The sequence below is a fragment of the Nannospalax galili genome, unplaced genomic scaffold (genome assembly GCF_000622305.1).
Source record: "Nannospalax galili isolate Female #2095 unplaced genomic scaffold, S.galili_v1.0 scaffold229, whole genome shotgun sequence".
Taxonomy (NCBI): domain Eukaryota; kingdom Metazoa; phylum Chordata; class Mammalia; order Rodentia; family Spalacidae; genus Nannospalax; species Nannospalax galili.
Window position 1 is genome coordinate 4,785,010 of NW_008360328.1, and position 25,314 is coordinate 4,810,323.

At 43.6% G+C, this 25,314-nt stretch overlaps 1 pseudogene; it reads right to left on the bottom strand.

Annotated features, from left to right (window-relative positions):
- Window positions 1-223: 223 nt before the first annotated feature.
- LOC115068949 lies at window positions 224-5,379 on the bottom strand (annotated as a pseudogene).
- Window positions 5,380-25,314: the final 19,935 nt, after the last annotated feature.

Consider the following 25,314-nt stretch of genomic DNA (forward strand, 5'->3'; position numbering starts at 1 on the left):
GGTCTCAAACTTTTTCTGGAGCTAAGTTTGGCTTGGATTCCTGATTCTTCTGCCATCATCTCTTAAGTGCTGAGACTACAGGCACGCACCCGCACAACTGACTTATATATGAAATTCAAGTAAAGTTCAATGATGAAAACTATTTGAAGAATTCTCTTGAAATTTTTTTTCTTATAAAAAAAGGAAAAAGACTCTCTCAGCACAGACATGGATGCCATGGTAGTCAAGCTGCTCCCTGGGTCAGTGGGGTTGTGGTGTGGACCAGCCTCTCACCCACCAGCTCTAAGCCACCCATTTCCTAAAACAAAGGTTCATCTACCTGCACAAGTTTCCAGCATCCTGGATGTGTCAAGATTATGATCTGCTTGAAATAACTCTTTCCTCCTTAATTAATCTTTTCCTGCTTCTTCCTCTTTCATCCGTTCCTTTTTAATCCAATGAGTTCTACATCAAATGTGGCCATCCAATTTAGGAAATTCCTAATTGTGCCAAGACTTCAGTGCAATGATTTCCTTTCCTCTCCTTCTGCTGTTTGTTTTTTTTCTCCCTCTCTTCAAGTTTCTGTCTGACTTGCTCTTTCATTTAATTTTTCCTGCACAGCTGTCACTAGTGTAGAGATCATCCCCACGCCAAGATTTCCCTCGGCTTGCAATGCTAATAACTTTAAAATGTCTGAGACACCATTATCTTTTGAACTTCCCCACAGAAAATGTCACAAAGAGGAGCTTCCTCTGGGTGTCTCAAACTGTGTGCACACTTAGAGGCAGTCTGGACAGTTTTATTTTCTCCTCTAGTCTTCGACACTACAGTGATGGTGAAGTCAGGTGGATTTTCGGATTAGACCGTGAAGGAGTGAGGGTGGTGGCTCCAGAGCTTCCATCACATTGCTGTGCTCCTAGAGATGATCTCTTGTCATGAACTTCCCTGCTGCCCATGGATCTGGGGCTGTAGGCGACACTGTGACCATGTTGACTGCAGGGTGGGTGCAGCCCTCTAGTGCTTGCTTAAGACTGTTCATCTCCATGGATGATACTAAAAATTATTGTGTGGGTCAGTTAATTCAAGAGATCTTGGCTGTGCTGAGCATCACCTCCTCAGTGGCTGGCTCATACAAGGGAACTAGGGTCCCTTAGAGGACAATCCAGTGTGGGTGGGGGATCCTGGTGGCCCAACTACTTAAATCACTAACTAGAAATACAGAAATTTCTGTATTTATAGATAGAAATACTTCTATATTTAAATAATGGGTATGGTTGCAGCAGGTGCACTACCTTCCTTACCCTGATAAAATCTATCATCAATTTTTTCATTTGTTTAGTCTATTGACAGAGTTTTTAAGCAGTTTCTTTGTCTAAAGCACTAGATTAGACACAGTGGAGGATTTAAGGTGGAGTAAGAAACATACCCTAAAGAAACTCATGGTCTGATAAGGGAGCAGAGGCTTATGATCAAGATAAGCAGGAGGAGAAGAAGTGTCACAAGAAAACTACACTCAGGCTGGAGAGCTGGCTCTTGTCACGCAAGTCTGAGGACTGAAGTGTATGTACACACACACATACACACACACATACACAAAAAAAAACAAAAACAAGAAACAGAACTAAGAAAAATAAAAGAAGAAAGGAAAGAAGGAAGGATGGAAAGCAGGTATTTGAGGTCAGAAGTGTGACATCACATCTGGCTAGAGTCTTTAAGGCAGTCAGTCTTCTTGGAGACGGTTACTCAAGAAGGGGCTGTGATGGTTTAAATAAGAATGTCCCCCATAGGCTCCAAGTATTTGGACACTTGGCTCCAATTCGTGGCACTGTTTTGGTCACAGAAACTTTAGGAAGTTTGGTCAGGCTGGAGGAAGCATCACCAGTGGCTTTGAGAGTTCAAGCCACACCCACTTCCAGTCTGTTGCTCTCTGCTTCCCCTGCCTGCTTAAAGATATGAGCACTCAGCTTTCTGCTGCAGCCACCTCCTGCTGCCATGCCTCCCCACCACGGTGGGCTCTTACTCTCTGGAACTGTACACCAAATAAATTCTTCCTTCTATAAGTGGCCTTGGTCATGGTGTTTTATCATAGCAACAGAAAAGTAACTAGGATGGGTACAGGGTCCATGCAAGAATAGGAGGTGGATATCCACAGGCAGGAAATGAATATGACAGCGGCTCAGAGGACAGGGATGGGAGGGACTTTGAAGGCACCGTGACTGGTAATTTTGGGGGGATCATAAGAAACATATGGGTGGGTATGAGCACACATGGGTGAATTTGAGCCAAATTACTGAAGACGACACATGAGTTCTGCTCAGTGGGTAAAGGAAGCTGTAAAAGCCGCCTAACCAGGGGAGCATCACAGAGTGTGGGAGAGTGGTTGGATTTTTCTTGAAAATGCTTGAAGGTCAAGGTGGAAGGGGAAGGGGGCAATGGTAGGTGGAGAAACAGGAGTCGAATGACTTTCAAACTCTCACTGTTCTGGGTGAGAGTTAAGAAGGACGCAGCCCAGACAGAAGCATATGCCTAGAAGGAGAGGATGAGTACAGATTCTTGACTAGCAAGTGAAGAGATTGGTTGATTGATTGCAGAGGAGCCTAGAATGCAGGACACATAGAAAAGTCCACCAGAGCTTTGATTTCAAGCCAAGTTAACCAAAAGGCAACTTCTGAATCTTACATTGAGATTATACCCATCCTTCAAGACCCCTTTTCAAGTCACTGCTCCATGAAGACTTCCATGATGACTCTGCTAGAAAAAACAGAAGCCAGACAGGGAAGTTGGCTAGGAGAAGAGAGCACAGTGCTCTGTGTATTGAACGTTAGGAACTTAGAGTAGAGCAAGGCTCACACTGGTGAATTCTATCCTGATTGTGGGTGGTTAGTTACATTAGGACTGGGAAGCAAGGCAGATCCAGAGCTGCCCACTAGACAAGAAACAGAAAACTCACAAGCAAGCAGGCCTCATGAAATCTGCTGTGATGGTCAATCTTGACTGCCAATTTGATGGAATTTAGTATCACCACAGAGGCAAACCTCTGTGCAGGGAGTCTCTAGATTGGGTTAATTGAGGTGGGAAGATCCAACCTAAATGTGGGAAGCAGCCCTCCAGGGATGGGGGTCATGGACCAAAAGCCAGTTGAGAACCAGCATTTATCTCTCTCTGCTTCCTGACTGCAGATGCGATGTGACCAGCTAGTTGCCTCATGCTCCTGCCACCACACCTCCTCACTGTAATGGGTGGACTACATGCTAAAATGTGTGGTCTTCAGACACCAGAAGGGCTCGGTGAGGCAGTGGGGTGGGGTAGTGTCCCGGGCGGAGCAACAGGATACATCAAACTTTTAAAGCCAAAACATTGTCCCAGGTCAAATGGCAGCCTGGCAACTTAGTGCTGAATGTAAGCCTAGGTAGGAATTCTCATAGGTGGCAATGTGACTGAGCCCCTGAGGGAAGTTTGCCATTTCATACTCCTTCCGAGGCCCTCCCCCCAAGCCACCAGATTCATTATGTCTGAGGTAGGGCCTGGACAAATGTGCTGTTGCCTTTTAAGTTTTCTGTCCGATTCAGGTTCTCAGCAGAGCACAGTGCCGTCACCTGCTCAGAATAGGTCCTGTTGTCTCTGCAGGGCTGATCCTGAAGGTGAGAACCTAGTTTTCATTTTTTTGAAATCAGAGAAGAGAAAGCAATGTAAAAAGTTGGTACCAATGGGCTGGAGAGATGGCTCACCGGTTAAGAGCACTGGCTGCTCTTTCAGAGGACCTGGGTTTGATTCCTGGCATTCAGTGGCAGCTAACAACCATCCATAACACCAGTTCCAGGCTTTTATGGCGTCTGTTCTTTTTATTTGGAATCCACAATACTGCCCTCTGGAAATCTCTCTGTTCTGAGCCTACAGCCCACCCTCCCCTGCGTTACCCTCTTCTACAGCTCCACATCCATATGCAGTCATGGAGCAGAACACAATAGGGGCAAAAGAATGTGTTTTTCCAATAACTCAAGTAATCATGAATCTCCCTAAGCCCGTTAGCCCTGGGAGAGTCAAGCAGGGGTCAGGCTGGAGGTCCCTGGTAGGACGTGTGCAAAGGGAAAGCTACAGAGAGTGTGGAATTTCTTTACAGAGGTGTCGCCTTTTGGTCCCCATCCGCAGTCTTGTTCCTGAAGTGCCAAGAGGGACTCTGTGAAGTGCAGAATCTTCTGTGTGGTGGCCTTTATCATCAAGATGACAGGAATAGGGGCTGGAGAGATGGCTCAGTGGTTAAGAGCACTGGCTGTTCTTGCAGAAGACCAGGGTCTGATTCCCACAGCTAACAACCATCTGTAACTTCAGTTCCAGGGACCCAGGACCCTTTTCTGGCCTCGGCACATGAGGTCCTGCACATATGTGGTACACTTGTATATATGCAGGCAGAACACTCATACATATAAAAGAAAAATAAATAAAATACAGCCCCCAAATCTTTTAAATGGTGACAAAAATAATGCTATAGTAAGGTGTTAATATTGCAGTACTTTTTAGCCTGGTCAACTTAAGCTTGTGAGCTAGGGGAACCACTAGAAGTATGGATTGTCTTGATGGAATTCAGTTTATCAAATGCTTTTTCTTTTGGGGGAGAAATTATTACTTTGTATGTGATAGAATAAGGTGCAACTTTTTAATGAACTTACGAAAATAAACAAGAATTTTTGTTTTTAAATATTTTATTTATTATTTTTATTTTATGTGTATGAGTATATCGCCTGCATAGAAGTGCACCCATGTTTATGTAATGCCTGCAGGAGATCAGCAAAGGATGTCTGACCACATCCTCTGGAACTGGAGACAGAGACTGTTGTTAGCTGCCTTGTGGGTGCTGGGAATCAAACCCAGGTCCTCTGCAAGAGCAGTCAGTGCTCTTAACTGCTGGACCATCTCTCTAGTTCCTGTTTCTTTTTGAGAGAGAGTCTCCCTGTAGTCCCAGCTGGCCTGGAACTCCCTATGTTGACCAGGCTGGTCTCAGTCTCCCAGAGATCCACCTGCCGCCTCTGCCTCCCAAGTGCTGGGATTAAAGGCATGTGCCACCATACCTGAATAAATGTGAGAATTAATGAGCCATCCCAAAGGTGGCAGCCTTGTTTCTTCCTTCAGCCATTTGGGCTGTTGGGGAGACATCTCACATGTGCTGCCCTGACATTCCATGGGACAGGTGAGTACTTACAGTTCTGAAGCCTCGACTCACCTGACTTGTCGGCTCTCATCTCCCAGAAGCCTGTGAGGTCAGCAGTTTTCTGGTCCCTTGGGATGGGCTCACCTTTTCCTTTCTTCAAGCCTACGTCCAAGCTGTCACTTATGGCTAGGACAATGTTTTACCTCCTGACAATCACCTTGTATCTCTTCTTCCCACAGTGCAGTCAAGGTCATTTCCCCTAGGAAGCCTCCTCTAGTCAAGAGAACCAACTCTCTAAAGAGAACCTGGCTAAAGGTGCATGCTCTCCTGTCATTCCAGCACTTGAGGGAGAGACAGATGGATCAGAAGCTCAAGGTCATCCCTGGCAAGGTCAGCCTGGGCTACATAAAGACAAGACAAAGTCTTATCTCATAAACCATCCCCCCCACTCAGAAAGAGCAAAAGAGACACACAAGACCACACACAAACACACAGACAGACAGACAGACACACAGAGAGAGAGAGACAGAGAGAGAGAGAGAAACAGAATGAATCTGAAAGAAGTACCAGATTTCAATGCCCAAATTATATTCCAATCCTAAATATTTTCAGTTCTGTATAGAACTTAACAGATAAAACTGTCAGACACGTCTTCTTTAGTAATCTTCGAAACCCTATGACCTTAACAGAGCAAGGGTTATTTATAATTCTCATCTACCAGCCAGGTGATAAAACATTACAGAGGTTAAGTAACTTGACAAACCACACAAACAGGAAGCTGTTCTTCTGCCTGTAAAATAGTTTTCTAAAACTCGGAAATAAAACAGGAGGAGGAACGTATGTCCTCTCAGTATGATACCGAAACCTTCTTTTAAAACTTTTCCAGGGCTTGGAGAGATGGCTCAGCGGGTAAAGGCACTTGTCATCAAGCCTGACCACATGAGTCCCATCTCAAGGACCCACATGGTGGAAGGAGAGAACCAACTCAAGCTGTTCTCTGACCTCTACATACATGCCCTATCCCCACTCAGAAAAAGTTAGGTATGGTGAGGTCTTGTAGTCCCAGCGCTAGAGAGGCAGACAGGAAGATCCCTGGGGATTGTGGGCCAGCACCAGCCAACCTAGCTTACTTGGCAAGTTCCAGACCAGTGAGGCACCCTGTCTCAATAGCTGGGCGTGGTGGTGCACGCTTATAGTCCCAGCACTTGGGAGGCAGAGGCAGGCGGATCTCTGTGAGTTCAAGGCCAGCCTGGTCTACATAATGAGTTCCAGGACAGCTGGGGCTACAGGGAGACCCTGTCTCAAAAAGACCGAAAAAAAAAAAAAGGCACTTGGGGGAGGGGGAGAAGTAAAGGAGAGAGAGAGAGAGAGAGAGAGAGAGAGAGAGAGAGAGGAGAGAGATGATGTATGCTTTTATTACTCTGTGAAACATTAACTAGATTTGTGCCTAACCAATTTATTGTGAAGTACTTTTCTTAGCGCTATAGAAATTTCACTTCTATTTTCCTAACTTACTGATCCTCCCATGGATTAGTACATTAAATTAAATCTTTGATAAATGATCATTCTAAGAGAACCGTGTTTGCAATGTTTTGGAGGAAAATTATGCTTTGATTACTCCATGTTCCAAGTTTTTCCATCACATCAGTCCACCAGAGTCACACTGTTCTAGGCGGCTGACTGTAAGCACACACCAAGTTTTGTTTGTGCATTGATGTTTAGACATTCGGACACAATTCCTTAATATTTGCTCTTTTTGTGTCAGGCTTAATTTTAGTTGTCAACATGATTAGATTAGGGAATGCCTAGGAGACGGTAAAGTCTACCTGCCAGACATCTGTGAAGGAATTTCCAGAGAGGATGAGCTCTTGAGAGAGGATGACATAATGAATGGATTAATCTCTTCAAGCAGTCATAGTGTGAAATGTGATGGAATTGCTGGGGGTTGGGGAAAGGGAGGAGGTTGGTCTTTTAGATGAAGTGTGACACCTGGGGGCAGTCTTGCAGGGGCCTCTTCTTTCCTTCCTGGCCTCTACGATGTGAATTGCTTTTCCCTGCTGCAGCCTCCCCACCATGATGGGCTGAGGCCTCTGAAACAGGGCCAAAATAACCTTTCCAAAATAATGTTTCTGCCAGTTATTTTCTCAGAGTGATAAGAATACTAACACTTCTTGTGACTCTTTATAGCCCATAACTCTTCTAAAATTCTATTTACTGGATTTTGACAATAGATATTATAACCACAGAGTTCAAATTTTAAAATATCCAAGGATGTTTAGTGAAGATTTTGCCTCTCAAACGTACAGCTTTCCTCCCCAAATATACCTTGTATAATTTTTACTATCCTATATATTATTATTATATGTTATATAAAAATATATATTTGAAGGCATGTACCTTGGGTTTTTGTTTTTGTTTTTTTGAGATAGGGTCTGCCTAGTCCCAGCTGACCTGGAACTCACTATGTGGACCAGGCTGGCCTTGAACTAATAGAGATCTGCCTGCCTCTGCCTCCCTAGGGCTGGGATTAAAGGTGTGTGCCACCGCACCCAGCTTGAAGGTACATAATTTGAATAGATTTATTTTTGTTTGTTTTTTCTATCAGTAGTAGAATAGTCTACCTACAACCTGCAGTTAGGTCTTTTTTTGTTGTTTTTATTTTTTTAAATTTAACAAAGTATCCTGAGGACTATTCAATTTTAGTGCACTCTTGTTTTTTTATGGCTATGTGAAATTCCATTGGATACATTTACTATAATTGAATAATTATCTTATTAATAAATTCTTAGGTTGTTTTTTATGCTTATTATATAATAAGCAATGATACATGAATAACTATATACATATATCTTTTTTTTTTTGTCGTCTTTTTGAGACAAGGTCTCCCTGTAGCCCCAGCTGTCCTGGAACGCACTGTGTAGACCAGGCTGGCCTGGAACTCACAGAGATCCACCTGCCTCTGCCTCAGGAGTGCTGGGATTAAAGGTGTGTGCCACCATGCCCAGCAGGAATATCATTTTTTAATGAGTGCATTGCCTGCATGTATGTAAGTGCACCCATGCGGTGCAATGTCCTCAGAGGTCAGAAGAGGGCTTTGGATTCCCTTGGAACTTGGGTTTCAGATGGTTGGAAGCCTGGGAATTGAATCTGGGTCCTCTGCAAGAGCAGCCAGTGCTCTGAGCTGCTAAGCCATCTCTCCAGCCTCACATATATCTTTTTTTTTTTTTTTTTTTTTTACCTCTGTGTAAGATTAACTTCCAGAAGTGTAATTGTTTGATCAAAGGGTGTACACACTTATACTTTGAAATTTTTTGAGAAATTACTCTGCATAAAGTTTGCCTCAGTTTGCTTCTACTCCTGCTGGTAAAAATCCTTTTCAATACTGCAAAGGACTGTGTTGTGATATTCTTTTAACTTTGAGGGGAGATAAAATGTCAGAGTTCATTACTTTCAATTTTTTAATAATTAATGAGATGAAACATTTTTTCAGATATTTGAGAATATTCCATTTTTAGAGAACTGCCTGTTCATAGCCTCTGCCCATTTTACTTGTTAGTTTGTGTCATGTTACAAAGCTTCCTAGATTCTCTTTTCTTTATTATTTTTTATTTTATGTGTATGTGAGTATTGCCCACATGTATGTGAGTGCACCCATGTCGTGCAAAGCCGAGGAGGTCAGAAGAGGGCTTCAGATTCCTCTGGAACTGGAGTTAAGGACGGTTTGTAGCCACCATGTGGGTGTTGGGAATTGAACCCGGGTCCTCTGCAAGAGCAGTCAGTTCTCTTAACCACTGAGTCTTCTCTCCAGCCCAGATTCTTGCTTCTTACTGTGTGGACTTCTACCTAATGCTATTACATTTGTCAATATTTTCTTCCGTACCATCTACTTTTTGTTATAATTAGCAAAGTTTTCTCCAGCTAGGATTATTACTATTACTACTATTATTTTGTGTTTTTAAAAAATATTTTATTTAGCCGGGTGTGGTAGTGCACACCATTAATCCCAGCACTCAGGAGGCAGAGGCAGGCAGATCGTTGTGAGTTCAAGGCCAGCCTGGTCTACATAGTGAGTTCAGGTCAGCTGGGACTACAAGGTGACCCTGTCTCAAAAAGACAAAAAAAAAATATTTATTTTATGTGTATGAGTATATCACCTGCATGTGTGTAAGTTTACCTGTGTCATGCAATACCTGAGGATGTCAAAAGAGGGTGTTGGATCCTCTGGAACTGGAGTTACCACATATGGTTGTTGGTTACCACATGGGTGCTGGGAATCGAATGCGGGTCCTCTGCAAGAGCAGCCAGTGCTCTTAACCACTGAGCAGCTCCCTATTTTGATTTTTTGAGACAGGGTCTCAAGTAGCCCAAGCTGACTTTAAACTCACTATATAACTAAGGCTGGTCTTGAACTTCTGATCTTCTTGTCTCTAATGTCCAAATGCTAGAATTACAGGTGTATGTCACCATGCCTCATTCCAAATGGAATTATAAAAGAACTCTTCTGGGTTTCATATGGCAAATTTTTGGTTCCATGTTTCAAACATAAACGTAAACTTAGTTTCTTATAAAACTGGCACTCTCGGTATATTTATTTTTTTCAATTTTTTGTCAGTGTGTGTGTGTGTGTGTGTGTGTGTGTGTGTGTGTGTGTGTGTACGTGTGTGAGATCTCCTTCCACAGTGGGTTGTGAGGCTTGCGTGAGAAGTGTTTTTTTTGCTGAGGCATCTCATGGCATCTCATGACCCTTATTATATTCTTTAGAAACACTTCTAGGATAATCCTATGTTTATTTTTTTCATGTCAACTCTAAACTCAGCTTGATGAATTAAAAAAAAAAAGTCAAAGTTGGTATTTCAGTGAGTGGGCCTTAAATATATAGTTATGCTGCCTGCATGTAGGTATGTGCACCCATGTTGTGCAATGCCCATGGAGGACAGAAGAAGCTGTTGGCTCCTCTGGAACTGGAGTGTTATGGACAGTTGTTAGCTGCCATGTTGGTACTGGGATTTGAACCCCGATCTTCTACAAGAACAGCCAGTGTTCTTAACTGCTGAACCATCTCTCCAGCCCCGAAAAACTGACTTCTTAATAATTCAATGTCTTCACGGTAAGTCATTCCATTTAGTCAAGCTCTCATTTAGTTTAGTTTCAGCATTTTACAATGTTATTTACTTTAAATAATTCATGTTACTCCTGGTATTTTAATATTATAAGATGGTTGTCTAATTATGTCTTCTGTATGTTGTTTGTACCTGTGAGATTTACTGAGTTCCATTCATAACCATGCAAGAGGAGACTGAGCATTCTTGTCCTGTAACTAACATCCCCCCTCCAAACACCTAAGATAATGTTCTGCTGAGTCATCTTCCTGTGCCTTCTTGAGGGTTGGGGCTTATGATCTTGACTGTCAGCTTGATTCCATTGTGAGACCCCCCCAAAGGGATTAGTAAAAAAAATTAGTGAAACTAGGTGATTCTAGAGATGATGGGATCCTGAGGGCTCTGATCTAATGAATGGATTGATCCTCTGATGATTCATCTTGGGGCTTTATTGGGAGTGGGGCATCAACAGAGGAAGTAGGTCACTGGGGATGTGTACCTGAGACTGTATCTTGCCTTTCCCCTTCCTGTGTTCTCCTTTCTCTGCTTCCTGTCAGCCATGAAGGGAACTAACTGCTCTGCTTCTCCAGACCCTCCCTACCATGATAAACTAACTGATACCTCTGAAAAGGGGGACTAAATAAACCTCCCTTGAGTTGTTCTCTCAGGCAATGTGGGCATAGAGATGAGAACACTAATATAGACTTTCAAGTTTCCTGACGGTTGATGCTGAGGTACAAACAGAAAGAGCTGATTTTCTTGATCTTTCCACGGTGGAGCAGAGCATTATTAGCTGGGGAAGGACAGCCTCATTCTTGGAGACTTACTTAAAGGTTGGCTTTTAATGCCAGGCTTAGGATTTTCAAATGATCTGCTGAGATCCATTCTGTAAGGAAGCAGAAGGGATTAATGTCTTTTGCCTTAAAAACCTGAAAGAAATTCTCTGGGGAGTGACCAAGCAAGGAAGGTGGTCATCCTTGACTAATGAGGCGTGCAGCCAGAATGTGAGCTCAGAGAGTTGGCAAGGGAGGAGATCCTGAGCGACACTGCTGAATGACCTTGAGCGAGCGGCACTGTTGAATGTCCCTGGAAGTTGCACAGCAAGGATCTCTTTCTGTGGTGCTGGAGAACAAACCGAGGGCCTCGTGCATGCTAGGCAAGTGTTTTGACACTGAGCTACAGCCCCAGTGTGTAATTTTTCTTTTCAACTTTTCATTTTTGAGACAGGGTCTCATTAAGTAACTCAGATTGACCTCTAACTGACTATAGCCCAGGCAGACCTTGAACTTGTGATCCTTCTTCCTCAGGCTCCTAAGTGGCTAGAATTCCAGGCCTGTACCACCAAGCCTAGCTAGCGAGGTTCTCTTGCTAGGGACAGAAAAAGATAATGCAGTCTGAGACCTGACAGCTCTCTTTCTCTCTATGTCTCTGTCTCTGTCTCTGTCTCTGTCTCTCTCTACACACACACACACACACACACACACACACACACACACACACACACAATCAATTACACTGCTAAGGTTCTAGAAAAGTTTTACAGCAATTGTAGGACCTCAATTTAGCACCATTAGAATTGGTCCAGAATCACTCAACCACTCATCCATTCATTCCTTTTAGAGTCAGAGTCTCACATAGCTCAGGCTCACCTCAAATTTACTATGTAATTGAGGAAGACCTTCTGATCCTCCTGCCTCCATTTCTGGGATGCTGGGATTGCAGAGTGTACCACTGTGCCTGGTTTTATGAAGTGCTGGAGCTCAAACCCAGGGTTTTGAGCATGCTAGTCAAGCACTCTACCAACTAAGCTATCTCCCCTGTTAGGTTAGAATTTTAACAAGTTAAAAGAAATACTAGCATTTGACCTAAATGCCCATAGAATGGCTTCTCTTTGGTAATATTTAACACTTCAACATAAAAATACACGAGCTCACTGAGATGCTGGAAGAGGGCACAGCACTTCACGCTTCTTTTGCCAACAAGATAACACTTTAATTTGAGCCATGACATTTTTTCACCCAGAAGGGGAGGCGGGATTACTTGGTAGGGCTCTAGAGCCTTCCATTCTGCCTACTTCCTTGCTGGGTATTAACCTGAGAATATACAAGAATGACTTGATGTCCTGTCTTTTTCTCAATGTTGCTTAAAAAATGAGGCTCAAGTAGCAATATTGGTAGTAAAGTTAGGTTGGAAAGGCTTCAGAGTCATCTCTGCCTCCTCTCACCCCTGTTCTTTATTAAAAATCTAGCTAAGAAAAAGAAAAAGTCTAAGTTCAAAAGTTCAGGTAGAACTCCCTTAAGTCTGTGACCTGATTTTCTTCAGTGGAATCTTGTTAAATTTTGGATATAGAATTCTAGCTCCTCTTCGTGGTTTCTTGAGGCACAGTGCTGTCAGGAGGATCATCCCAAATGGGTCCCTGCGTTCCTCACTTGACCCGTGCTGTGCGTGCTTGGGTAGGTCACTCTTACCTGAATGAGCCACAAAATCCCATCCAATTACTTAGCCAAAGATTTCTGGCTTGCTTTTTTTCTTTTTGTCTTATCCCACCCCCTGGATTTATTGATCTCTGTGCTCTGAAATGTGCAAGTTATGCCTCTCTGTTTTCACTCTTCTTGACCCAAATCTTAGCATACGAAGAAAGAAGGAAGGAAGCCAGCTGGAGTAGCCATCAGCTCAACGGAGACGCTGGCCTGAGGACAAGGACCCTGTGGACCCATTTTCAGCTTGGCTCCCTACACATTCCTGACAGTTTCCCCTGAGCTTTACCTAGTGTGACCCATTTAATCCTGGCCCACCAGCTGCCCCTGCCCCCACCTTCCATCCTCTGCCTCCAGCCATTCCTGGTGTGACTGGACAGGTGGACCTTGATCCTTAAACCTGATTCCCAGCAGCCCATCAGGTAACCCGAGAAAATGTCATGAGGTTCTGGGTGATGGGGCGACAAATAACTCAAGGACATGTACCTTGGTCTTGAGGAACCCGCAGAGGCGCTCTTGCAGCCATTTTACTTGGAAGAGTGAACTCAGATGGGGGCTCCTGTCTTTGAAGGAACATATCAAGTATTCAAAGAAAGTCCAGAAGAAAGGAGAGAAAAATGCCTGGTAGCTGAAAAGGTGGCCTGCCTGGAGAAGGTGCGGGAACTCTAGCCAGACTTAGTAGAAAAACAGTTGCATAGGAGAGCTGACTGCTTCCTCCCCTGCCTCTGTCATAGAATCTTATTCGCTCATTTCCTGAATTTCATTTATAATTCTACACAAATGGTCTTAGAAAGAACTTGAGTGTGCTATGCTAAAAGGAGCCAGGGACAAGGAGAAGGGATGGGTTCTAGTCCAAGCCATCAGTTCCTGTGTGGCCTTGAGCAAGTGCCTACTCTATCTCATGGCATTGGTCTCTTTAGGAATTATTCTCCCTATCTCATAAGGAGATTGTAAAAAAAAAACAAAACTAAGTACTATTTATCTATAAGGGTGTCCATAAATGTACACATATGCAAATATATACCTACAGTAAAATATAGTCTAAGGATAACATACTGAAAATTTCATAAGTTATCACCATTTGTTAAGACTCTTATGAATCACTTATACTTAAGTCTTAAGTTGAGTGCTATCAACCCCTCCCTTCCAAGACATACCATATTACAGAGGAAAACACCGAGGCTCAGAGAGGCATGAACACTCACTCAGGATCACATAAGATGCTTAAGTCTAGGAGCCAGCACTGTGCCTCGCTCAGGAATGATGATTTCAATGGTGATAATGACGCCTTCCTGTCCACACACTCCCTTTCCTTTTCCGTATCTGGAATATTGTCTCCAATTACAGCATAGGAGGTCAAGTTCCTAGAGACCTTGAATCTGTGGTGGGATGCTGACTTCCCTAGGTTTCATTCCTACTCTGTAATGGGGATGAGTGTTGAGAAGAACTTAGTGGTGGGAATATGGAGAATAGTCTCCCAAGATGCTATGAGAACTCTTAATAAGGAGTAAATTGACAGAATCTTTGCATACACCATGTCACAAAGATGCAAAAGGCATTTATAAATATAGTCACAATATGGGTGACATTTCCTGGAGTGAAAGTTTTGCTAGAAGGAGAAAATGTCTGTCCGGAGGAGATCAGCAGCTCATTCATGCCCAGAAGTTGTCATTGGTTGGTTCCAGCACCATTGAGCTATGTAAAAGAGGGGCTTCTTCCAGTGGCTGGATAGCTCCATCCAGGACCACCTCTGGGTTGCTTCCAACATTCTCAGACATTTCCATCCCCACTCTGCCTCCTTCTTTCCCTACTCTGTGCCCCAGCAAAATGAACTTTACTCTGTTCCAAGTACATGCCCCAGGCTTTCCTACTTTTCTGCTTTTGTTCAGATTCTTTGCTCCATCTGGAATGCCCTTCTGTTTTTTTTTCTTTGCCAAATTTCTAAATATTGCTGATCCTCATGGCCTTGTACAAAGTCCTCTTCTCTGTGAAGTATTCCTTAACCACTTGGAAATGGTCATAGAACATTATTTATTTCTTTTTGGTGGAGCATTTACTTTTTCTTACAAACACGTGTGTGTGTGTGCGTGTGTGTGTGTGTGTGTGTGTGTGTGTGTGTGTGTTATTGAGGATTGAACCCAGGGCCTCTGAGATGCTAGGTTAGTGCTCTGTCACTGAGCCAAAGCCCTCAGTCCTAGACATGCTTTCTGAAGGTTAAGTTCACATCTGTTTAATTTTCATGTTTCTAGTCTACAGCACATGGCTTTTGTATGGAATAATTGAATGAATGAATGAATGAATTCTCAGATCTTGAACACACAGAGGGCTGAGCTGAATGTAGTGTTAAGTCACAAGACATGCTAGGAGAACTCAATTTGCATATTTGTTAAACATATCTTATGTTCAAGGATCTCTGCCAAATTGATGACACAATTCTTTCTTAGAATTTTTGGTCTCTAACAAACAAATATGAATAACAAAAGAGTACATTGTCTCCAAGGGAGAGGAATTAAATCAAATTTTTAAAAAATGGACTTAATGTGATGGATGAGACTCAGATGTAATTGTGATAAGATATTGCATTTAGGCCAAAAAACAATTAGGTCTACAAAGAGGAATGAATCATTGACTGGATATTTGTGTTGAAATTCATGTTGAAATTCTTCAGGCTAGAGATGTAGCTCAGTTCATAGCGTACCTGTGTACCATGAACAAAGCCTCAGAGTCAATCCCCAGTACCACATGAACCAGTCATGGTGGTGTTCCTCTGTTATCCCAGCATTAGGCAGGTGATTGCAAGAAGATCAGAAATTCAAGGTCATCTTTGATGACATAGCCTGGGCTACATAAGAAATCCTAACCTTCAAGATGATGATATTGGGACGTGGAGCACTGGAGAGGTAATCTAGATTAGTGTCCATATGAAAAGGACCCCAGATGGCTCTTTAGCCAAACTCTTCCTACCGATGGGGATCCACTGAGAAGATGCAGTCTATAGCCGAAGAGGCCCTCTCCAGAACCTGAGTTTGCTTTCAGCCTGATCTCAACTTCCTGCCTTAGCTTCCCAAACAGTACAGTTTATGGGCCCTTAGTCTATAGGACTGAACTGACAAAGACAAAAGGGCGCTAAAAGACTAAAGGCAAAATAGTTTTGGATCATGGATTGTGACTATTGAACCTGGTGCTAAACATTTGCTGAGACTCTTCACAGTGACCCACACCGACAGGTCATTACTCAGCCTGTGGGCATCTACTGAGAAAGGACCTTGAGCTAGAGGTTGGGACTGTGCAGGTCAAAGTGACCTGCCTTTGAGGAGCTTGCAGTTTAGGAGAGAACTTGCAGTGGTATTCTACAGAAGTTAGTTTGGGGTGCTCTAGGGAAAGAGGAGGGGCCTAGAGTGCTTCTCTATGGGCAAGAGGGTCTCAAGGAGGGCTCAGCTTTGACCACAGGCTAAGTAACAGTGGGATGGAAAGATCTAGAGTAGAAACTCTATATTCTAGTCAGTTGGGGGGCAGAATGCTTATATTAGAATCTGACTATACCATTAGTTCTGTGTGATTCTGACATACCATGCAGCCTCAGTCTCCACATCTGTAAAATGGGTAATTATCTGTTTACACACTTATTCCGAAGTGTAACTGAGAAAACCCCTAAGGCTCTGGGCAGGACCTGTGCCACTCTTCCCACACTGACTCTTCATTCCACATGCTGCGAAAGTGCTTCCTGGTTGGTTCTGTTTGTTGCCCTTTAACCTGGCTGCCATTCAATGCAAGGGCTGGCTAAGTCAGTGCACTTTTCTCTAAAGAGTATCAAAGTTGAGCAAAGTGATTGTGCAGGTTGCTAACCACACATTCCCCAGTTGGCACTTACATTAAAGAACAGCCTATGGATATATTGAATGCCCCAAGTTTAAAATAAACAGATTTTTCTGAACATGTTATTAGATGGGGAGGAGTGAATGTGTGAGGGTCTAAATCTGGCTGTGGGGGACTCTGAATTTGGCAGGTTGGTTCTGAGTTTAGTTCTGTGTGAACTAAGGAGAGGCAGAGGGACCCCTGAGAACATCCCTCACCTGTGGCACTGGCTATTGGAGAATGGATGAGTTTTCTTATTTATTTTCTTTCATAGAGCTTATGGGCATCCACTGCAATGACAGTATCGGGTTATTTATTACAGCACTGGCTGGGTTAAATGAGCAGTGGACCTTGAAACCAGAGAGAATACACACACACACACACACACACACACACACACACACACACACTTCTCTAATTTCTGCCTTCACCCAAAGTTGCTTTGATATTGACCTTATGATAATGTCTATGCAAAACTGTGCCTGCATAATAGAGATGGGTTGGAAGCATTAGAGATTTTGAGATTACTGAAGTTGTTTCTTGAGGGGGTAAAAATTATCTTTTCATTTCATGGTAGGTTCCTGCTGCAAATGACATTTTTATTTCATAGCTAAGATGAAAGAATGAAATGGTAAGATTGGAAAAGGAAAAATGAATTTTAAAAGATGGAGGAAGGAAGGAGATGGGAAAGATGTCAGGAGGTGGAGAACAAGGAAGATAAAGAAAGGACATAAACAGAAGAAAAGTGTGCTTGAAAAGTGGAGTGGAGCCTCAGGGTGCTGTGCTGCCTGAACAGCATTAAGCAAGACTGAAAAACAGGATCTCCATTCCAAATTTCCTCAGTCTCTTAGAAAACCATTCTGGAAGAGCCTTCTTTATAATTAACTCAGTACATCCTGCTGCCTATACAACCTGTACCAAGCAATGAAGCCTGGAGTCTTCTCTAATTACTTTGCAGTGAACAAATCCTGTCTCCCTAGGTAGATGGTGGCAGGTCATTTGTACTGTCTCCCAACTCTTCTACCCCTCCTCCCACACCAGAATGGGGTAAAGCAAGACTCTGCCTCAGTGGAAGCCTCCTATGTGCATCGCCCTGGCCCCAGGTGGAAGTGGCCCTCTGCAATCAGCCCCCCTGCCATCCCCCTTTGGCTGTGCTCTCTGGAGCGCCAGTCTCTGGTACCGGGAATGTTTGACGATAGGTTTGCCCTGGCTCATCCCTCTCATTTCCCACAAAATTATAGCCATGTCATCTTTAAATATGAAAAGTACTTTTTCTGGGAAGGCACCCAGAGATAATATATATTAATAAAAAAATTATCAGCTGTAAGTAGTTTACTTTTGATGATACCTGCCGGTTCCTACTGATTTAATTTGGTCCTCTGTCTTCAGGCTCTGTGCTTCTGGGGGGTGTACAGGGTTCTCTCTATTTTATGTGGCTCTAACGCTTAGGTTTCTGGGATGGGTATCCTTCCAGACTCCCTCCTTTCCACTTCTCCCTGCATCTCTATTCTGCCTGGCTGGCCTCATCTTGCCTCTGTGCCATGTCAGGAGAGGGCATCCTTCCTTCTTCAAAGCTATTGCCTCCACTCTTGCCTTTGGACCAGTTCCCTCTGTCTTGGATACCTGGTTTCATCCATCATTGTTATCATTTTTAATATTTTATTTATTTTTTTATGCGTATGCGTGTATTGCCTGCATGTAGGTAAGTGTACCCGTGTCATGCAATTGGATCCCCTGGAACTGGAGTTACAGACAGTTGTTAGCTGCCATGTGGGTGCTGGGATTCAAACCTGGGTCTTCTGCAAGAACAGTCAGTGTTCTTAACCACTGAGCAATCTCTCCAGCCCTTTCATTCATTATTTTTAAAAGGATTTATTTTTATGGGGCTGGAGAGATAGCTTAGCTCTTAAGTGCACTTGCTACTCTTGCAGATGACTTGAGTTCAGTTTCCCACACCCATACTGGGTGACTCATAACTGCCTGTAATTCTAGTCCCAGGGGATCTGATAGCTCAGGGCCTCCCCACCTACATGCATGTGCTGTGCTACATACACTCAAGTGTACGATTCATACACAACAAAATAAATCCTTTTTTAAAACTCAAAAACACTTCATTCACTTAAAGGAAAAGGATAACTCACACAGTAGAGATAGTTTTAACATATCAATTACCAAAAGTTCATAGTAAAGTCAGGCTTGTTATAGCACACACCTGTTCAATTCCCAACACCCACATGATGGGTAACAACAGTTTGTAACTCCAGTTCCAGGGGAATCCAATGCCCTCTTCTGACCTCCACAGGCATAGCAGGACACAGGGGCACTTACATGCAGGCAATATACACTCATACACATAAAAATAATAATAAATAGACAAATTTTTTTAAAAAGAGAAAAACTGGGTGTGGTCGCATGTACTGTATGCCCAGCACTCTTGGAGCTGGAGACGGGAGTTTCAGACTAGCCCTCATACATCAGTAAAAATAAAAGCACAGCCAGGGCATACTTAAATTGCAACTTAAGTGAATAAACTACTAAATCCCCAGGTCTGAGTGGTAGCAACATTGCCCAGCTGAGGACACACAGGGCAGGGTTATCTGCAGGAGAGACCCTGCCTCCAGCTACCACACTGCTGGTCCTAGAAATCCATGGGCTTGCTCCCAGGGCCCACAAATAGCCAGTAACAGGCTGTGTCCACAGGGAGCAGGGTAAGGGGCTGTTGAATTCAGAAAGCGTGATCCAACTCCAGGACCTGGCTGGGCTCTGCAGGACACAGTTGACGCCCAACCCCACCCTCAGCCCTATAGAGTCAGAAACGTCTTGAGTCCTGCTCTGCGTCGTCACCTCTTCATTGCTGCACTGTCTTGTCCAAGACCATGGGTTGCATGAAGTCCAGGGTTGAGAGAGCTCTTGAGGTGAGAAGGTCTGGGTGAAGTCATGATGCAGCTCAGGGTGTAGAATTGCTTCCAAGCTGTGGAGAACTTTAACCCAAAGCTGGGCAGCAGATTCCTCTGGGGCTGCCGTTGTGGCTGGAGCTTTGGCTATGGCTGGGTCTGGTGCAGCTTCATTTGCCCAAGGGTCTGCTGCTCTTACTGGTGGAAATGGTGGAAATGTGCTCGTTCATGTTGATCCTTTTCGCCATCTTCACTGGGTTCTTGTAGGTCGTAGGTTCTTGTAGCACTTGGGGCAGCTCTTGGTTGTTCTAGTAACTCGCTATTGCTGTGATGAAAACACTGACCAAAAGCAACTTGGAGAGGAAAGGGCTTACATTGGCTTACAGCTCACGTCCATTGAGGAAGCCAAGGCAGGAACTCGGGGCAGGAACCTGGAGGCAGGAGCTGGAGCACAGACCATGGAGGAATGCTGCTTAAAGGCTTGTTCCTCCAGCCGGGTGCTCAGCCTGCTTTGTTAGTCTTTGTTTGTTGTGACAGGGTCTCCCTAGTCTGGAACTCACTATGTGGACCAGGCTGGCCTGGATGGCGCCTGTCTTTGCCTCTCAAGCGTTGGGATTAAAGACGTGGGCCACAGACAAACCAATCCAATGGACTCAATTTCTGAGTTGAGGTTCTCTCCACTCAGGTGTGTCAAGTTGACAACCGAAGTTTTCCAGCCCGTTGGTGTGTACAGTTTGCTCTTGCCACTGCCTTCTCAGAGCACTGGATTCAGGCTGGCCACTTGGATCCACGAGGTGCTGGTGGACCCAGGAGGCCTGGGGAAACCTGAAAACCTGGGTTCACTGGGGAATCTGGGAGCATTTGTGTTGATTCCCTTTGGCTTGTAGATCTGGTTGCATTGGGGACACTGGGTTCGTTTGGAGCCTTGGTTGCACTGGAGTACCTGGGGGCATTTAGAAACCTGGGGCACTAGAATAGACTTTGGAGCACTCCGGAACCTAGGAGCACTGGTCTGGTAAAGGCATTTGGAGACCTGAGGGCATGGGAGCAGGGGAGGGGCTGGGTGTTTTAGAGGAGCTTCTTTCATTGCAGAACCCAGGGAATCAGTAGGCTCCCACATCTTGGTGCTGCTCCGTTCTGATACTTCTAAAATAAATCTTAAAAGAAAGATTTTTGTTTTCAATGAGTTGCAGGAGCCCTCAGAGGCCAGAGGTGGAGGTGTGGAATCCCCCTGGGACTGGAGTACAGGTAATTGTGTGCTGCCAAACTCAGAAAAGTACTTGCTCTTAACCACTGAGCCACCTCTCCAGCCCCTCATCCATTGTGTTACCGTCTCTTATACCTTCTTCCTGACTTCCACCCCTCATTCCTCCTCTGCATAAAGATATATGGGTAGGCTTGAATCTACAATTTGAAAAGAATTCTCCTCTTCCCAGACCTAAACTTCACCTCCCTCCCAAGCTTTGGTGAAAAAGAAGCCAGCACTTGATGTTTCCCCAAACCATTTGCTTCTCTACCTGCCAATGGCATCCTTATTCACCTGTGCTTTTGCTTGTTTGGAAGTGAAATCTGTCTTAATGATTTTTTTTCTGCGCATAAAAACACTAATTCTCATCTAAAAGCTCAGATAATACATGAAATCACTGAAGGACTAACCTGAATGAAGGGTGAGCCTCCCTTGCTTTTAGTTACTTGGCTTTCAGCACTCCTGCAGAGATCTCCCGGGAGAGCAATCCACTCCCTCTGCTGACCAGAGGAGGCAGCGCAGTCATGAAGGGTCTCTATCAGATGTGAGCGGCACCTATGCTGTTTTTCAGGAGCATGGAGTTTGCTTAAAGAAGGAAATGATGGGCTGGAGGGATGGCTCAGCAGTTAGTTAAGAACACTGGTTGTTCTTGCAGAAGATCTGGGCTCGAATTCCAGCACCCACATGGCAGTTAACAACTGTCTGTAACTCCGATCCCAGGGGATCCGACAGCCTCTTCTGTCCTCCAAGGACATTGCATGACATGGGTGTACTTACCTACATGTAGGCAATACACTCATACACATAAAATAAAAATAATACATTTAAAAATTTTTTAAAAAGGAAAACTAGTATAAAATTACAAATCACTAATACAAAATTTTTAAAAATTTTTTTAAAAAGGAAAACTAGTATAAAATTACAAATCACTAATACAAAATTTAAAAAAAAAGAAGGAAATGATCTTTCACTTGGTTTTGTGCAAGCAGCTGGTAGGTGTGACCTCTGACCTCAAAGGAACAAAATCTTCACCCTTGGATCATGCTAATGCTAATGTTTCTGAACATGTGCATTAGAAAGAGCCATGAAGTTATGCTGGGAACCAAACCTGGTGCCCTTAACTGCTGAGCCATCTCTCTAGCCCCGAGACTTCTAAAAACATATTTATTTTATTTTTAAATTATATGTATGTGTATGTCTGTGTCTGGGTGCCTGTGGAGGCCAGAAGAGGGCCTCTGATCCCCTGGAGCTGGAGTTACAAGCCATTGTGAGCTTCCTGCCATGGGTGCTGGGTACTGAACTCAGGTCCTCTGCAAGAGTAGTACTCACTCTTAAACACTGAGCCATTTTTCCAGCCCCTCTAGATTTATTTTTAAAAAATCTTCTCAAACTTTTTGAGGTGAGGATCACTTGGAACTCGTAAAATTATTAAAGACTCCAAGAAGAGTCTTTGGCATAATAGACATTAAAATTTTAAAACAATTGCTTATTAATTCATCAAAAATAATGGTAATAAGAACCAGGCATGGTGACTTACATCTGTAATCCTAGCACTTAGGAGGCTGAAGCAGAAGGATCGTGAGTTCCAATCCAGCTTGAGCTACATAGTGAGGTCTTTAAAAATCAGAACAAGGTGGGATATTGTGGTTCATGCTTTTAACCTCAGCTCTAGAGAGGCAGAGGCAGGCAGATCTCTGTGAGTTCAAGGCCAGCCTGGTCTGTGTAGCAAGTTCAAAGACAGCCAGGTCTATAAAGTGAGACTCTGTCTCAAAACAAAAAACAAAAATTAACAAAAAAAATCAAAACAAATGAACCAGAACAACCAAAATAAGAAAACAAAATTACAACAAATTTAAAACAAAATTCAAAACAACAAATAAGGTAAAACAATAGCAAAAGCCAATAATCAATGTGTTCCTGGCTAGCATAAATAATACAGTTTTTAAAATAATATGTTGAACTAGGTGCGGTGGCATACACCTTTAGTCCCAGCAGAGGCAGAGGCAAGCAGATCTCTGAGAGTTCAAGGCCAACCTGGTCTATATAGGGAGCTCCAGGCCAGCCAGGCTACACAGTCAAACCCTGTTTCAAATAACAAAACAAAAATAATAATAGTAACAACAACAACAACAATAATAATAATAATAAATAATTTTTCTAAGACAAAAACTGTTAAAAAGAATAAATTTATCACCTCCATTTTTGTAAACCTTTTAAATCTTGGCTATATACAGTTGAATTTTCCATCTGCCTCAGCATACAGTCTTGTAATAGGTTACATATATGAAGGAAATGCAGCCTTACAAAGGAGGTATATTTTCTCTCCTTAAGAAAACAAAAAACAAAAAGCTGATCATTGGCATTTTGTATAGGAAGGATATTGGGCATTTCCTAATCTAGCCTGTAAAGCACCATTTCATGCTCACCAGTCACAGCCTTCATCACCACCTCAGTCCCCAGAAATCAAGCTGTGACTTAGTACAATGCTCCCCTTTACAGATGAAGAGCTGAGGAACAAACGGGGTTCAGCAAGTGGCTCAAGTCATGTAACCAGTTGTCAGTAGAGCCAGACTAATGGAACAGCCCCAGGATTCTTGGGGATTAGACCCCAGGAAATTGTCAAGGATTCATTATGTGCAGGTGTGCTAGAAAGCCTTGGGTGGGAAAGGGGAGATGTGAGGGGAAACTGTCCTTGCTCCTGTGTCCCAAGTCCCACCCCACTTAGGAAGTACAGGATTGGGGACCAGCAGGAGTACCTGAGTTTCTCCTTCACCGAATAGTGTTTAAAAAACAAAACAAAACAAAACCCAAAACGTCAAAGTCCTTATCCCGATGACTTCACCTTGAGGGGATCTTGTCTGCTAGATTGGCTGTGAGATTAAAAATGGATAAGGACGGGGACATTTCCTACTCAGTACTCAGTGGAAAATGGTATGTGTCAGAGTTGAACCTTCCGACTGCAAATCAGAGCGTCTGCTGAACTCAAGCCCCAATCTGGACACTATCCAGGATGAGGCAAGGAGAGAAAGGATGTAAGATGCTCAAGAATGAGGGAGTCACGTTCCTACAGTGCAGACAAGTGGAGGGCGATCCAGCCAGGGGTCCTCTCTTCTTCTCCTGACACTGTGCTGTGGTTTGCATGTCCCATCCCCAATTCAACTAATATCACAATCTGAGGGATGGGACATTTAAGAGGTAGTTATGAGGGGGCTAGAGAGATGGCTACAGAGGTTAAAAGCATTGGCTGCTCTTACAGAGATGCAGATTCTGTTCCCAGCACTCACATCACCCTGACAACCATCTGTTAACTCCAGTTCCAGGGGATCCAACATCTTCTTCTGGCCTTTACAGGCATTGCACTTGCATGTGTAGGTCAAATACTCGTACATATAAAAAATAAAAATAAACACATGAAAGTTTTTTTGAAAGAAGTGGCTATGATACCATTCATGGAACTGTTACTGGGCACTTAGGTCCATGAACTGGCTGCCTCAATTTCTCTGTCTTCCAAACAGACAAACAAACAAACATACCAAAGCTGGTAAAGGAAAATAGATTTCTTTATAGTTTGACCAAATCAGGGGTGTGTGGAAGAATCTAATCCCCCCACTCCATGCCTGTGCCCATCTTAATTTATAGAAAACCGTGAAACAGGCACACACGTGGGACAGGCTACTCCAGCCATCCCTTGGAAAAGGGGACCAGGGCCCCAGGTTGTCTCCATTCTCTGTTAGAGAGGCAACGTTTTAAAAAAATTCAAGTCCAGACCTAATAAAGGGGGACCTTTCCCCATTTATGAAAGACAAATGAGTCTCGAGGGTTTTGTGGGATACAAGGTGGCCAGTCATTCTGGGTTAGGTCCTTTGGCAGTCGGAAGGTAGAAAACCTCTTATATTTTCTCTTTGGAGATCAGCTTCAGGCTCTAGACTTCTATATGCCTGTTAAGTACACAAGTTTGCAAGTGAAGAAAAAGTGATTGCCTGATAGGCAAAAAGAGAGGTACTGCGACTCTCTTCAGATCTCTCTTCTTCCTTCAGGATTGGGTCACCAAAGACCCTTATAGAAGCAACTTCACATGGCCTTTGGTTAGCTTGCCCTTCTGTGTTCTGTGGGTGAACAGGGCTTACACTGAGAAAGCCTTCATAGACCAAATTCTTGCCTTGATCTTTGGTTTTTCAGTCTCTACAACTTTGAAAAATACATTTCTGTTCTTCATAAACAGCCCAGTCTCATGTAACTTGTGGCAGCACAAAGTGACTAAGATAGCTTGCTACTATCTTAGAGAACTAATCTTCCCTCCCTCCCTCCCTCCCTCCCTCCCTCCTTTCTTTTTTCCTTCCTCTTTCCTTCTTGCTTGCTTTCTTTTTACATTTTTAATTTATTTTGTACACGTGCATGTGTGTGTACAAGGGTGTACATGTGGAAGTTAGAGGACCATCTGAGGAAGTTGGTTTTCTCCTTCTACCATGTGGGTTCTAGGGACTGAACTCAGGTCCTCAGATGTGGTGGCAAGTGCCCTTACCCACTGAGCCTCATGATGTCCCCCTTATTTTTCTGATAGCATCTTGCCTTGTGATCCATGAGCTAGGAATTAGCATGCCTGGCTCAATTTCCTCAT